The following is a 16,610-nucleotide window of genomic DNA, read 5'->3' on the forward strand; positions in this document are numbered from 1 at the left end:
TAAGGGAAGTGTCTGCATATGTACAACACCTACTATCCCCTCACATGCAGAGATGTTATGAGCAGGCTCCAGGAGACCAGTAAATATGTGAATTCAATATTTTTAGAAAATTCATGCAAAAAAACAAAGAAACACTAAAAATAAGTTACCATGTCTTCCATTCACTGCACAAAACATCATCTGATAAGGTGAGCAATGAGATTTATTTTATACCTTGCAGTGTGATTGGCATTCCTGTTCCACACTGTACCTCTTCTACTTTTATTACCATGTCATAGAACCCTACTATTCATTCAGTGAGTACAGTTTTATTTGAATATGAAAAGCAGCATAAACTCACTAAATGTTTCCAAAAAAATGAAACTGTTTTTGTTAACTATATAACTGTTAACAAAGACATGTCTTTAAAAAGAAACTCTTTAGCCTATACCTAGCTCTCTTGGTCGTGTTAATCTTGCAATACTTCTAACCCTGTCTAACCTGCAGATCATGTCTGAAACTGAAGATATCATTTCATCTGTGGTACAATCATATATTATATAAAAGTAAGCACTTCAAGGATGTTGCGTCGCCGGCTGAGGCATATTGATAACAGCACTGCTGCTTGCATAGTTTCATTGGGTACCATATCACACTGGATAAACTAAATGCCAATTACAACAAGCAGTGGGAGAGTCAAGTATATAGTTCCTAAGCCCTATTAGGGAAATGTTTACCTAGCTAGGCTCTGGAAAATCACATCAAATTTCACCAGAACAGAGAACTGTTTTCTTTCTCTGGCTAGACATTGTTCTATGTATTTTATTTTATTTTACTTTTTCTTTTTTTTTTTTAAATTGGGGTAGAACACTGATCCAGTTGGACCATTTTTCAGATTCTGCCTGGGAAGTACAAAAACAAGAAAAACAACAATAGTGTCATAAGTATAAATTAGGTTTGAGAACAAAAGTGAGTACAAACTGAATGACATTTGCAGTATAAAATGTGAGAGACTAAGATAACGCTAGTTTGTACATAAGTGATTGTAGACATGGTAATAATTATTTGGTTACCTAAAAGACACAATGCCACAGCTGAGTTTTCTTGTTTGCTTCAGCTACTGCACTTTTCATGTAGCTCACTGTGAAAGTAACATTTAGGGAAGTGATGCTATATATTTTAATTTCATTTCCTTCTTGTTTACATTGCTTGTTTTCCATTCTGTCACTAAATGTTGTACATTCTGTATTTGATGCCATCACGGTAATCATACCGGTTTAAAGATACGTGAGAAAATGCCAATGGCACCTTTTTTAACAAGTGCTGCTTACAACTCCTGTTTACTACATTCTAGAATATTTGCTTCCAGTGGGTGATACTATCTAAAACTCTTTTGCCAATATTAAGAAGTAAAAACAATTTACATCTTTCACAATTTGTACAGCATGTAAATTGTTTTTACTTTTTAATAACTTGTTGGCAAACAAAACTAATTCTTTGCGTTTGGATGTAGTGGAACTTCCTACTGGGTGTACTTTTAACTGACGTGTGCTGATGCAAGGGAAAAGTGTTACCTTGGGGAATGAAACTGTTTTTACCACTGATTTCTGGTATTTTGTGTGTCTCATTTAAAAGGTTTTATAGTCTGTTGATATTTATTTGTTTACATTTTAATGAAAGAAGGATAAACAGACCTTAAGTGAATTTCAGGTACTGGGTTTTATCATATAACAGTCTATAATGGATCAGAAAGCTGTTGAGAAAGGTTAATATTCCAAAATATATCTTGGCTGTTTTGAGAGTAAAACAGCAAATAAAAGCTGTACCCAGGCAGTGAGTATTTTTTTTCTAGTCTTTATGCTACCATGACAGCCTCCAAACTTAATTATTTTGTAAAGTCAAAGACTGGAGACTACAAAACCACATCTTCTAACAACATGGTAGTTAAGTAGGGCAGGTTAAAAGGCTACTATAATGTAATGTATTTATTTACCCTTTGTTAATGGGGTTAGACCCCACTAGATCAGAGGTATCTTTTCAGGTTAGATATGAATTGATGTGCTAATACATAATCCTTACAAAAGTATTTATTTTCATATAGTCACGTTTCTTCTTTACAAATCTGTCTAAGGAGGTTATAGTAAGAATATACCTAAATGATAGCTGTTAAAAATTATTTACTACACTTATTTATTCAGATGTTCATCATACATAATCAAATATAAATCTAAAACAATATTTCTCTCATATGTGCTGTTAAATCAAAAGTTCTGAACATATTCTTCTAAAACTGCTAATAATGAACATAAGATTGCCCTCATGACATTGCATTTTACAAGCTGCAAAATCATTTCTGCAAAGATTTATATATAAACTGATTTTGTGCTGTAGCATCAGGAATTATTTGGGATAGCCCTACACAGGAAATACATAATGGTACCTAACCAGAAAAAAAGTACAGTTGTGTAAGTAAACTTACCATAAAGGTAGATGTTCAAATGATCACTGCTACAGTAACCTTAGCTCTATGGGTTATATCCTGTCAAGGACACAACAGATGACCAGCTTCCAAAGCTTTAGGGCATCTTTCACGTGCCTAAACCATTAGTCACCTGAAGCTGAGCTGGTTTGGCTGCTAAGCCCTTCAGAGCTTTCACACCAACAGAGAGAGGGAGGCTGAGCCCCGAAAAGAAAATGCTACGAAAAAAAAAAGTATTCACATCTTTGCATAAACAACACACCAAAACAAGGGGGGTGGAGGGAGGGAGCAGCAGTGATCATTCAAACATTTGCTGTTAAGGTACATTTACTTACACAACTGTATTATGTTTATTGGATGCTGCAGTAGCCTTAGCTATATGGGCGGAATACTCTAGCTTACTATATTTGGCAGGTGGAAGGGGAAGGGCCAGCAACCCTTAGAGAATGGTATCTGTTGGCAAAGACAAAAGTGGAGATACAGGCTTTATGGAAAGGAAAAGGGACTGCCAGGTTTGGAGGGAGGTATAAGGTCCCTTAAATAGTGATTTTGACCTGTTGGGCTGACCTTTTTTTTGGGGGGGGGGGGCTCCTGAATTATTTTTGGAACCCCTGCCATCTTTTCTTAAACATCTGTTTACCAGGATTTTGTTGACACTGTTTATTTTGTTTTTTGCCAAAACTGGATGAGGGGGTTACAGAATACCCTTACAAAATTTGGAAAAGGAAGGCTGCAACTTCTTAAAGATTCTTTATATCAACTTACCCCTTTCATCACACTTTTAGATAAACTTCTGCTGCAGGGGACCCAAAACTAAATCTCTACTCCAAGGAGAATTTAAAATCTCATTTTTCACATCATCTGGGAAATTCTGAAAATGCAGCCAGGCAAACCGCCTCAAAACAGTACCAGTAGCCATAGCACTGGAAGAAGTATCAACTGAGTCATACAACACTTTAAACAATGACTTGTGACCTGTAAGATGGAAGAACCTAAACAATTTAAAGCAAATTGTTACTCATAAGTGGAAACTGCAGACAAAACATTTGTCATATTTTCACAATTAGTCAGAATAAACTTTAACATATAAGCCTGACAACTCAAAATTAAATTATTTTCAATAATATTCCCATCCTTGCCAAAGAGAGTAGGAATGGAATTAACCAAATGCTCAGAAGCAGTAGGATTACCTAAAGCTGTTGCTGCTGGGTCAGGTTTTGGAAGAGTGCATAAAAACTTAAAAGACTGAGGAACTTTATACATTTTATTTGCCTTTTTTTCGGGCAGCTGGCTATTAGGAAAATTGCGAGCAATGACTCACACACCCTCCAGAGCTGATAAAAACGGGCAAATGGATGAAGGTTCTAGAAAATCCATCTGTAATAGCTCATAGTTTTTTTCCTGAGGGACTGAGAAACCTCAGTGTTCTCTGACTGTAAACACTGGCACATTCTGGAAATAGTTTCAGAGAAAGAAAAACCCAGACAAGGATAATTTTCTCTGGGTCTGAATCAGAAAACTGAGGAGAAAACCCTGTATCTGTCCCTTTGTTTTCCTGCCCAGATTCAGAATCTTGAATCTGTTCAGGAAAGGAGGTATCCCTCTTTTTTTACCAGAATCCACCTTATAAGAAGAATCAAACTCTAAGCCTGAACCAATAAACTACTGAGAAAGTAGACGGATGTTTAGTTTTCTGTTTCTTTTTCACTGGAAAAATGGGGCCAACAGTGTTATTAATGGCAGCAGCAGCTTGCCCAGGGATGGGCACAACATTCTGACTAAACAAGGAAGCCTTCCCTCTTCCCTTTCCCAGGACCAACAAGAGTGGCTCTCCCTTGCCCACTGAGGGGACCCAAACAATTGCAGAGGACATGGCTAACCCCCAGTCCATAGTGGCTGCAGATGCTACTACAGAGGAATCCAGAGTAAAAGATGGTCGGTATGAGGAACAAGCTATGGTCACATCAGAGTCAGCCACCTGTGGCTTAGGCTAATTATTAGTCTGCAGTGGTGACAAAGGCTGCATGGTTAACTTTTTTCTTTTTGTAGTTCAAAGAAGGACTGATTATGAGACTGGTAGTTTTTTCCCTAGAAAAGCCAAACATGGTGCCTCTTTCCCAGTCAAAACAAGCAGCACAAGCCGGCAAAACTTTAAAGTCTTTAAAAGTTACTTTTTTACACAAAAACACAGTAAAAACACTTTAAAAACATGCTGCCAGCCCCAAAAAGTAAAATAAACACAGTCACCCCACAGAAAATATGGTGTTCAATTACTTTAAACAATGTTTAAACTGACAAGAAAAAAAAAAAGATCACTACCATTTAAAAGTACAACTAAGTCTTGTAACAGTCCATTAAAACTATACACCTAGCTTAAAAATAACCTTCTTGAACAGGAAAGTACAATAAAGCACAATTTGTATAATGTGGAAGGTTTTTCCCCAAAGGGAACTTATCTTCCCAGCAAAGGAACAGCACAAGCCAACTGTCAGTGGTTGAAAGCCCCACAGAGGAGCTTGAGCTAACACGTTGGGCTCAGGGAAGGTGTCATGAAGCTTGGAATCTGGCTGTCTGTTATATCCTTGGCAGAATATAATAACCCGTATAGTTAAGGCTACTGCAGAACTGATCAATATGATGAACATACATATTTCTAGCTGGCTTGCGCCATTACTATATTTGTGCATGATGTTCTGGAATCATTATTCACTGCTACGGTGACTGTTGCATCCAATCAGTGACAACACCATGCCTAAGTATCACTGCTGGTTGAGTTAAGAAACTACATTGCTGGTTTGCATATGCAGGCAGATGTTGTAGCATTATTGCATTTGTCAGGGGCCTTATGTCATTGCACACGAATGTATTATAATCAAGCTAGTTTGAGTCATACTGAACAGAGGTTCAGATACAGAAATAGCAAGAATCTCAAAAGATTACTTTGTACTGAAAGGACAATGGTCAAACAAAACATAAGTAGGCGATTTTTAAGAAATGGTACCTTCCCATGTAATAAGTGTAATATGTGTAAACATATTGCTGATGAACAATAATTTGTTCACCCTTGTCTAGATTATATTTTTACCCCCAGATTTCATGCTACTTGTGATAGCTTGAATTTAATATACTTAGCTACATGTACAGAATGCACAGCATTCTATATAGGCATGACTTCCAGAAAATTAAAAGACAGGGTGTACAATCATGTTTATGATATCAGGAAACTGAATCCATCTAATGCTCTAGCCAAGCATATTGCTACACACTTAGATCATATATTTAAATTTAGGGTCTTACAGATTGTGTCTGTTTTAGCTGCACGTAGATAATTTATTGATGTTTATCAAGTTGTATTTTAATTTTAATTTTATTTTTATTTATTTTGTTTTTGTATTCTCTGATACGCATACATTATTTTCATCCATTATTCATGGGTTTAGTTATTAGATATATTATTAGATATGCTAGAATACATATTTATAGTTATATTAACTTTGTTTAGTTTATGCTATATACATGACAGAGCATTATGCTTCTGCGGTGTTAGTTACTTTTAAGCTTTTCATTTGAAATGTTTTACTGGAGTAATGTTATGAAATTAAGGCTTTGCTTTGCTTTGTTTTTAAGGAGTAAGATTGAATGAGTCATTTATCTGCTCCTACTATCTGTAGTAACAATTAATCTATCAGTCTATTAGTCTATTAATCTATTAACCTATGAGCTTTAGATTTGATATGTATTTATACTCCTTGAGATTCACTGTTGTTAAAACCTGAGGAAGCGTGTCTTTATACACGTGAAAGCGCTTGTTTTTCATATTAAAATCAGTTTATGTTTTATTTCATCGTGGTGGTCTTTTCCTGCTGTTTTTGGTCATACTGAACATACTGTAAGTCTTTGATGCCCATATCTTACTTTAGGTTATATTTTTATATGCTTCTTGCCTTAGTTGCCAGCGAACCACCAAGCCTTTTTCTACTACTTTTAAGCCCATTTATTAACAGGTACCAGCTATGCACTGAGCTGAGATGTTACACTGGGCTGTGAAGTCACTGCCATTGTTGATTTATCGCTTCACTCTTTGTTCTTGGGATGTTTTTTTTATTATGACCTCCTTGCTTTAGTCTTGTCTAAGTGTACCTGGAGTATGAACATGTTTTACGGCACACTGTCTTCATTTTGTGCCCAAATTGTTGTTATTGTTACCTATTTTTGCTAACAGTAAGATGTAGTCCATCTTTCTGTGTGATGTACTTGACACTTGTCAGTATAATGAAGTGTGAGGCACCTAGACCTGTCTTCACCTCACTATGGTGACAATTCAGGAAAAATAAATAAATATGCAGCATTAGATGACATTATTGAATGACAGCTGATCACGCATAGCTCACCTAAGAAATATGTGAAAACTAAATGATAAAAATGAGTCTATAAATTCCATTATTAAATTGTATGCTAAATTCTTGAGTAATATAATCATATTATTATAAGTCAAATCATATTATCTGATGCATCTAGGACTACATATGCATACTGTCTTCACCATGTAGAAAATGAAACTGAAAATATTAGTTTTTCATTTTTTCTTGTACACCCAAGTAGACTTATGGGCATTACATTGGTAACATGGAATATGTAATACTCATTTCAATAATGTATTTAAAAAGCAGTCTTACTTGTAATCTGTAACAAAGAAAATTACCCACTTATCAGAATGGCTATACAGGTTTTGTTATTCAGGTCTTATTTCATTACATTTCCCTTTCTAGTTTTAGTGCACATGCTGAACGTCACATCTAAGCTTCCTGTCCCAATTATTTGGAGGTTATTGGCCACAGTATGGATTTCTGTAAAAATAATAAATTATTATCTGTAAGAAAAGAAAATGATTGTGTAGAGGAAGGACCCAACAGCAGCTGTCCTGCATCATCATCATTTGGCAAAAAAATGGATAATTAGTGATGGAAATTACTTCCTGTCACTTTATAGGCTACTCATGCAGCATATCTCTCAACTTGCAGAAACTTAAAATAGGAACAAATGCCTTTGAAAAGTAGGAACATACAGCTAAAAATGTAGGCATTTAATTAGCATAAAATTTTAATACCACACAACACGACTTTTCCCTCTTCCAATAGAAATGTGAAAAACATGATAAAAATGCTTGACACATATAAGCACATTATCAAAGAGATGGTGTAAAATCTATGGACTCTAATGAACTGTATCATAAAATTCTGCAACAAAATGTTATTTATTTTGAATTGTAAGATGTGAGTCTTCTTTGTTTAAATTATTGTTGCCACTAGTATGTTGGTCATGCAGTATGGTTTTCTGTGTATCAGACAGCTTCAAAACTCAGACGTAATGAGCGGGGTTCAGAAAATTGTATGAGGGGGTAAATCAACTCTACAAATAGTGACTTACCGTAAAAAATAAGGACACCCTACATCAAGCCTGAAAATATGAACATTCCTCCAAAATAGGGAAAGTTGAGAGATTGTCAAAAAAAATAACCTAGTAAATCATGATTTACAGAACAAAGGGCATCAATAGCATCCCTTCAACAAGCCCACAAGGAATAAGAAAACTGTATTTTAGGGACATAATCATACTTCCCAACTGTCCCGATTTTTGCCTCATATTTTTGGTCTGTTTCTCATAAAATTTGTGGTTTTCTGGATTTTTGTGGTGAACAAGTGAGGACTGAAGTCATTATATAATGACAGGCACTTGAGTTTCAAACTTCATATCCTTCACAAAATGTATGGTAACAAAAGACCTTGCATTCTATCAACTTTCTAAGTTTATAAGAGCAATATTCAAAATTTGTCCCTATTTTTGGGGCTTCATCCCCCTATTATTTTTGACTTTGTCCAGATTTGTTGAGCCCAGATGTTAAGAGCTATGGACAGAATATAGTGAAACAGCACATACATTATACTAAAGTAAAACGTGCACAAAATACATTCATTCATTCTTAGCATAGCCAGATTTATGACAACATTGAGCAGATATAGTAATAATGTAGTAGGGTAAGATATGGTAAAAAAGAGCAAAGCCATTTGAGAAAAGAAAATCATCTGAGGAGTGAGTCCCTGGGCATTAGTCACCCAGACTTTCATTCACTTGGCAAGGAAATACAACATGCCCTGTGGCTCCACAACAACAGCATTGGTTAGATATAAGCAGGCAAGGGGTTTCAGAAGGAGGACGAAAGGATACCAAATGTACTCTGGTAGCTTTTAGTGATCAAAATAATCTATGAGGAGGAGCAGAAATTGATGAAAGCAATTTGACAATTCCTATTTCATTAGAACATAACTTGACAATAAACAAGGAACCCTAGAAAGACAGAGAGAGAGAGACAGACAGACAGACATATAGAGAGATAGACAGATATATGGATGGTATGGCAAGTGACTATATGTTTCTTCTATAGAGATTCTTGTTCATCACCGCAAATACTTCAAAGGGAAATTAATTAATGCTATAACTTTATTGATGTTTTTGCAAAATGTATCTTCACAAGTTGTTAGTATACTTACTATGTTATTTGAAGTTCATGATATTGACATGTCTACCTTTGTGTATGCAACTGTGACTCTTACTTATCTATTCATAGGTTCATAGGTTCATACGTAGGTACTAGGCTATCTGCCCGAAGACATTTATAAGCCTAGCCGGAATATGTTGGCTTTCGCCATCCCCTTAGATTAGTTCCCTGTGTGTCTGTCCAACAGAGCCATTGAAGTGATCCCCGGGGTAAACTTTCTGTTTCCCATCCACTCGTCAAGGTTTCTCTTGAAGAGGGTTAGCGAGGAGCTCTGCCTAATGTAGATTGGAATCTTGTTCCAGAGCATGTGAAGTCTCTGGGACAGGAATCTATCCCTCCAGCACGTCCTATTTATTGTTGTGGTGAGGTTTAGATCCCTAGGGCATGTGGTTCGAGTGGATATGGTTTTCTTTAGGTGGAGCATGTCCATCAATTCTGGGTTGGACATGGCCTTGTATGTCAGGCAGAGATCACCTCTGAGTAGGCGGTATGCAACGAGTACAGCTGGAGTTTCTTCAGTCGAGCTGCATAGGGTATCTGTTTGAGGCCAGTGATCCTCTTGTTGAGGCACTTCTGTGGTCTTTCCAGCTGTTGCAGGTGTCTTGTAAGGTACATACCAAATGGGGCGTTGTACTCTATGATGGGTCTGATGAGTGATGCATAGAGGGGCACAATGACCTCTTTTGATTTGGATGCAAACCCTTTTGTGATTAGGTGGGCCACATAGAAGGATTTTCTAACTACTTTGGCAATGTGATTATCAAAGGTGAGGTTACTATCTACTTGTGTCCCCAGAGCCCTTATTACATCTTCCGTATTTAGGGGGCTACCACCTATGTGGTAGTTTGTGGGTACTTTGCTTTTTCCAAAGGGGATGACTATGCACTTTTTGGCATTTACCTTGAGGCCATGGTTTTGACACCAGGTATCTGTCTCAGTGAGACCCTTTTGGAGGATGTCTGTGTCCACCGGAGAGTCAATTATAGCCCCTAGTTTGCAGTCATCTGCAAACTTGGTCAGCCATAATCCTTCTGTGCTTGCCTGTACCTCTGAAAAGTATATACTGAACAGGAGGGGTCCCAGGACTGAGCCCTGGGGAATGCCACTTGTAACCAGTTTAGAGTCAGACCTAGCGCCCGCAACTCTTACCAACCCATGGCAACCCATCTCATGACGTAGGGGTTTATGTTCAGGCTGGTGAGCATGTCTATAATACCTGAATGGGGAATGGTGTCGAAGGCCTTTGCGAGGTCTAGGTAGGCTGTGTGTACCACCTTTCCCTCATCTATAGCCTTGGTAATTGTCTCAAAGAAGTCCACCAGGTTTAGGAGGCATGATCTGCCCTTAACAAAGCTGAACTGGGTAGGGTCCAGTGTTTGGAGGTTCCCAATGTCTCCGTTTATGAGATCCATGATGATGCGCTCCATAGCCTTGCAGACCAAGCTAGTCAGGCTTATAGGGTGATAGTTCCTGGGGTCTGTTGTGGCTCCACCTTTGTGGAGCAGAATAACCATTGCTGTGTGCCACTCTATGGGCATGTAGCCTGTAGAGAGGCTGAGCTTGAACAGTGTGTTTATGTGAGGGGTTAGTTCATCTTTGAGCTCATGTAGGACGCTGCCTGGGACACCGTCCAGTCTTACTGATGCTGTGTTTTTGGCTTTGGAGAGGGCTGTTTTAACCTGAGTGTCTGTGATTTCAGGGGCACTACATTCTTCTGGTATGATTATGGGCCCTTTGGGGGTGAGACAGGGCTGAAGTTTGCACTGAACCTGTCTGCCAGGATGTTGGCAATATCGGTTGGTTCAGTGTATTTTGTGCCATTCTGCACAAATTCCGAGCAGATCTGAGAATTGCCACTTAGATTCTTGACATAGCTAAATAATGCCTTGTGGTTATCTTTGGGGGTCTATATCACGAAATCAAACTACCAAAATGTCGAACACCATAAGTTTGAACTTGGAAGATCGAATTCGTATAACATCGAAACTTAAAAACAGCGAATTGTTTACCAGGGAAAAAAATTTGCTGTTTCGAAAAACACACACAACACAATCACACCAAACACCTTCAAAACCTAAATAAACCTAACATACACCACTATCTATGCACTATCCTTAACCCAGCCCTAACTCTAAAGTCCGTCACTACCACACACTTACCTGACCTGCGCCCTAACCCTAAAGTCCGTCACTACCGCACACTTACCTGACCTGTGCCCTAACCCTAAAGTCCATCACTATCGCACACTTACCTGGCCCGCGCCCTAACCCTAAAGTCCGTCACTACCCATTCGTACACTTACCTTGACCCGGTCCGAAAATACCGAAGCCGCAGAAACGGCCAACCAAATTCTTTCCCTGGGAAAGAATTCGGGTTTCTGCGGCTTCTACATTCTCAACTTTCGAACTGCCAAGTTCGGCCTTCCGGTATTCGGCGTTCTCAACATTCGATTTCACAATAGGAACCCATCTTTGGAGTCCTTGGCAATTTTTCTTTCGAAGCTAGCCTTGGATGATTTTATGAGGGATCATAGTTCCTTGCTGATACTGATCAGGGATGTCTTCCCTTCTTGGGATTTTACTCTTTTCTGTACTAGTTTCCTCCTTCTATTGTATAGCTTGTTTATGGCAGGGGTCCACCAGACCGGTTTTCTTTTCTTGGAGGAGTGAGTCTTAGTTTTGCTTGGGATAGCACGATCCATGCATTCTTGTAGGTGCCCGTAGAGTGCATTAGTAAAGGATTTTGCAGCTTGGACAGCGTTATCTTTTGGCATGGGGGCTTTGAAACTTTCCACCTCAGCCTTAAGTAATGTGAAGTTTGCTTTTGAAAAGTTTTTCATGGTGGTTTCTTTGACTGGGGGTGGGGGCGGAATGTGGATATCCAGCGTGATTAGTTTATGGTCAGATCTAACTAGCGAGGGTTTGACCTCTGGTGTGGAACCATGTTGGTGATGACCAGGTCCAATATGTTGTCACCTCTGGTGGGAGTGTTGACCAATTGATCCAGGGCATTTGAGTTTATAAATTCTAGGAAATATTGGGCAAGGGAGTTAGTACTTGAGTATTTCTCCCAGTTAATGTTTGGGTAATTGAAATCACCCAATATCAGAGTGTTTGGTAGGACCTTTACGTTTCCCAGTGTTTCCAGAAATGTGGAATGGGAGTCCTGGGACATGGTGGGTAATCTGTAGCAAGCTACAATTTGAATTGTAGTTTTGCCCATTGTTAGTTGCATGTGGATGATCTCTGAAGCATCGTGCTGTGCCACTAACCTGGAGGTGTGGGTATCCTTGATGACTATGGATACACCTCCACCTTTTGTATTTCGGTCCGGGTTTTGTGGCCAAAATGTATGGTATGAGTTGTAGCCTGGTAGTGCTGGGGTGCTCTCTGGAGCCTTAAACCAGGTTTCTGTTACTGCACATATATCAGTTTTCTCCATACTGAGGAGTGCCTCAAGTGCGTGCATTTTGAGGTTTAGACTTCTGGCACTGAGTAGCATTACCCTCAGTTTTTTGTTACTTGTGCTATTTATGGCGGTGGGTTTGTCTTTTGAGCCTTGCCTAAAAAAAGCACTATGGGGGTGGCAAGAGCCTTGGCCAATATTCAAAAGCCTAAGGATGACAGGTGCAAGCCAACAATAGTGAAGCAGAGTGGCTTGTCGAGCATATCATCCCAGGCTGACAGACACTGGATCCCCTTTGAATGACACCAGAAGCTTAGCCAATTGTTGAAATTGATAATTTTTTTCTTTATACCATGGTATCATTCTTGGTGAGGGCAGGATGCTACTCAGGTCAGGGTCATACCGCCCTGGCTACGTGATTAGAGAACTCCTCCATGTCTCTTTTCATGTAGACCAGGAAGGTACAGCTCAGGTCATTCACACCAACATGAACAATGACAGAGTTGTATTTGTACTTGTTTTGGAGTGACCTGAGTGCTGTGTTATGTGGCGGATCCTGGCACCCGACAGGCAGCTAACAGTAACCTTCTTCTTGTTCAGCCTAGTGAGTGGGACGTTAGTGGGCCTGACTATAGAGTCACTTATTACTAGTGTGTTTGGGTATGTTATTTTGCCTTAAGGGCTGTGATTGCGTGGCACACTGGTTTTGTGAAGTATGTGTTTCATGGTTTGTGTTGGGAGGTGGAGGTTTTTTGGATGTCTGCTTTGGAGGTCTTTGTTGCTTTTGCAGATATTTATTTAGGGCCTCTGAGTATGTTTTTGTGTATTTATGTGTGGTTTTTGCCAGTGCTGGTTTCATAGGTCTCTGTGAGACTGGTGGTGTGATGTAAGTAATTCCCTTCTCTTGACTGTCTGGTCCAGTCTTGGGTTGAGAGAGCTTAGCCTCCAGTTTTGCTGTATAATTGCATCTCTCACATGTATTAGTGTTTGGTGGTAGGAGGAGAGGGTTGTCTGTGTACATGAGGCAGTTGTAACATTGCCTCAAAATGCCCAGATTCACCAGTTGGACCGAAGAGTACACCTGAAACTGCCCTTTGGACATACCTGGATAGGTACAGGGAACTGTTTTACTGATTGGCTGGTAAGGTCGAATAGAGAGCCTTGTCCTTCTCTACAGTATAGGGGGGGGTCTAGTGCTAAGGTTTATTAGTGCTTGCTATGAGTTTTGAGCAAGTGCCGGGCTGAGAAGTGAATGGTTTGAGTGCTTAAGTTGAAAGTTTGTCTAGTTCCAAGGGAACATTTGAAGAGTAGACTTTGTGGAGCCGGGAATAGTTATACCCTAGCTAACCAGCGCTGTCCAGCGTGCAAAACCATACAAATGTGGGTTTTATAGCAGGGAAATGAAAGAGATAGAAATTAGCCCAAAATGGCCAATAAACTACTAATTTCTGGGCTGAAACCACTCCTCCAGGGACAGATAGGCTCCTCAAAGCTCCCCTCTCTCACAGGTGAACAGAGAAACTTCTTTCTATCCAAGTAAGGTATGGGCAAATACAGAAACTTGTAACACAGCCCTGAATTCAGCACTAACCTGAAAACTGGACTATACTAGCTAGGAAAGCAGGAAAACAAGTATTTATTTTGTTTTTTGGGGGGGGGGTTTCAGAAAATAATGCAGATACAATCAAAAAAACACTTTAAATGCACAGAAATGGCTATCACACTTGAGTGTGTAGCCTACAACAGTTAAACATAAAAATGACTTTATTAAAGTGCAGGCAGTAAAATAAGTACAATATGTAGCTGAAACGAGCTTTTAAAATCACAGAAACTCTAAAAAAATTGGCGGTTTAGGCGAAATTAGCTAAAGCCAGCAAGAAAATGCAGAAAAATGAAACTTAATCACTCCAAAGTCTCTCTTTTGTCTCTCTGCTGCTGTAGAACTCTGCAGGGCACCAGGCAAGAGCTTGCTGAGCTGTGTACAAGCACAAAAACCTTGCAAATGTAGGTTTTATAGCAGGGAAATGAAAGAGATAGAAATTAACCCAAAATGGCCAATAAACTACTAATTTCTGGGCTGAAACCACTCCTCCAGGGACAGATAGGCTCCTCAAAGCTCCCCTCTCTCACAGGTGAACAGAGAAACTTCTTGCTATCCAAGTAAGGTATGGGCAAATACAGAAACTTGTAACACAGCCCCGAATTCAGCACTAACCTGAAAACTGGACTATACTAGCTAGGAAAGGCAGGAAAACAAGTATTTATTTTGTTTTTTTGGGGGGGGGGGTTTCAGAAAATAATGCAGATACAATCAAAAAAACACTTTAAATGCACAGAAATGGCTATCACACTTGAGTGTGTAGCCTACAACAGTCAAACATAAAAATGACTTTATTAAAGTGCAGGCAGTAAAATAAGCACAATATGTAGCTGAAACGAGCTTTTAAAATCACAGAAACTCTAAAAAAATTGGCGGTTTAGGCGAAATTAGCTAAAGGCAGCAAGAAAATGCAGAAAAATGAAACTTAATCACTCCAAAGTCTCTCTTTTGTCTCTCTGCTGCTGTAGAACTCTGCAGGGCACCAGGCAAGAGCTTGCTGAGCTGTGTACAAGCACAAAAACCTTGCAAATGTAGGTTTTATAGCAGGGAAATGAAAGAGATAGAAATTAACCCAAAGTGGCCAATAAACTACTAATTTCTGGGCTGAAACCACTCCTCCAGGGACAGATAGGCTCCTCAAAGCTCCCCTCTCTCACAGGTGAACAGAGAAATATCCTTCTATCCAAGTAAGGTATGGGCAAACACAGAAACTTGTAACACAGCCCTGAATTCAGCACTGACTTGAAAACTGGACTATACTAGCTTAGAAAGGCGGGAGAACAAGTATATCTGTGACTTTTGTACTGTATGTGCTTGTTAATGTGTAGCATTTCTCCCCAGGCTTCCACTGAAAGTGGACTCATTCCAGCCCAGTGGACCATCCCCATAAACAAATTCAAGTAAATACATAAATAAATAAGCAAACGTGCAAGTGCAGGTGAGGTCTCCCAGTGTGCCAAATACACATCATGTGCCTGAGAACTTTGTTTCTGTGCTTGTGTTTTTTGACCTGGTACATCTGAATCAAAATCCCTTAACTTTCATTACTCTCACTCAGAGTAAAAGTGACAGCCTAACAAATGGTTCCTCATGTTAGTTTCTCTGTTCCTAAAAGCTAAAATGACAGTGCTAAACATTTGCATGAACTACATATGGTGTGTCATATAGAATATAACAGAATAACTTTCAATGCAGTTATATTAAAGGTATAAATTATTTGTGCAATGCTTTGCACTTTATGGCACTACAAATGCATATAGTAGAGACACATTCACTGACCAGGTGCTGTACATATACAATATACCCCACATGCATGTCTTTTAGTTATCTCTCCTTTTCCTTTCTCTTCTCTCTCTATTACTCTTTCCAGCATGTTCCTGCAAACAGGGTTTCACATGCAACAGATTTTCCAATTTAGTGTTTCCCTTTTACTGTAGCATATAATCTGATAATATATAAGGTATAAATAATTCAAGTAACTGTAGACAGTGTACTGGCTTTATTAGTCCAAATGTAATTATACTGGTTAGGAATTTCAGTGAACCAGACTCATGCCACCCTCTTCACCATCTCCAGTGTCACTTAAAGCACATGCATGTTCCAGTTCTTATCACATGAAATATATTGTTTATTAAGGAACATTTGTAGAAGCATATTTCTAGAAATTATGAATAAAGTATTACTTTTTGAGATAACAAAGTGACTATTTGGACCACTGGCTTCTATTTGAGCTGAGACTGGGACAGGCAAAGAACCACATTTGAAGCATATAGCCCTCAGAATGCAACTGCAGAAATGTCTGGAGGTTTCCCCAAGTTGTAATGAGTGATATAGGATACATGAAGATCTCTGTCTGATCAATAAGGCTGTGTCTGATCCACTTCTACTTAAAAGTGTGGAATTGGCATGCAGCACTGGCTGATGTTACCACCAAACTGGGAGCTTAGTACTAAAATTATGTATCAAAATGAACTATCATAAAGATGAAATTATGACAGATACATTATACAATATCTTCCAACAGGAACAAGCTTCCCCTTGCAATCAGAACAAGTCGTTAAAGTGACTTGATGATATTCTTACATTGTTGT

The 16,610-nt window shown here is 38.9% G+C and overlaps 1 protein-coding gene across 1 annotated transcript in view; it reads left to right on the forward strand.

Annotated features, from left to right (window-relative positions):
• The window catches only part of LOC122808045 (deoxyribonuclease-2-alpha-like), a 182,422-nt gene that overhangs the window by 126,671 nt on the left and 39,141 nt on the right, over positions 1-16,610 (forward strand). The window lies entirely within an intron of this gene.

This window comes from Protopterus annectens, chromosome 8.part0 (assembly GCF_019279795.1).
Source record: "Protopterus annectens isolate FY-2018-M chromosome 8.part0, PAN1.0, whole genome shotgun sequence".
Taxonomy (NCBI): Eukaryota; Metazoa; Chordata; order Ceratodontiformes; family Protopteridae; genus Protopterus; species Protopterus annectens.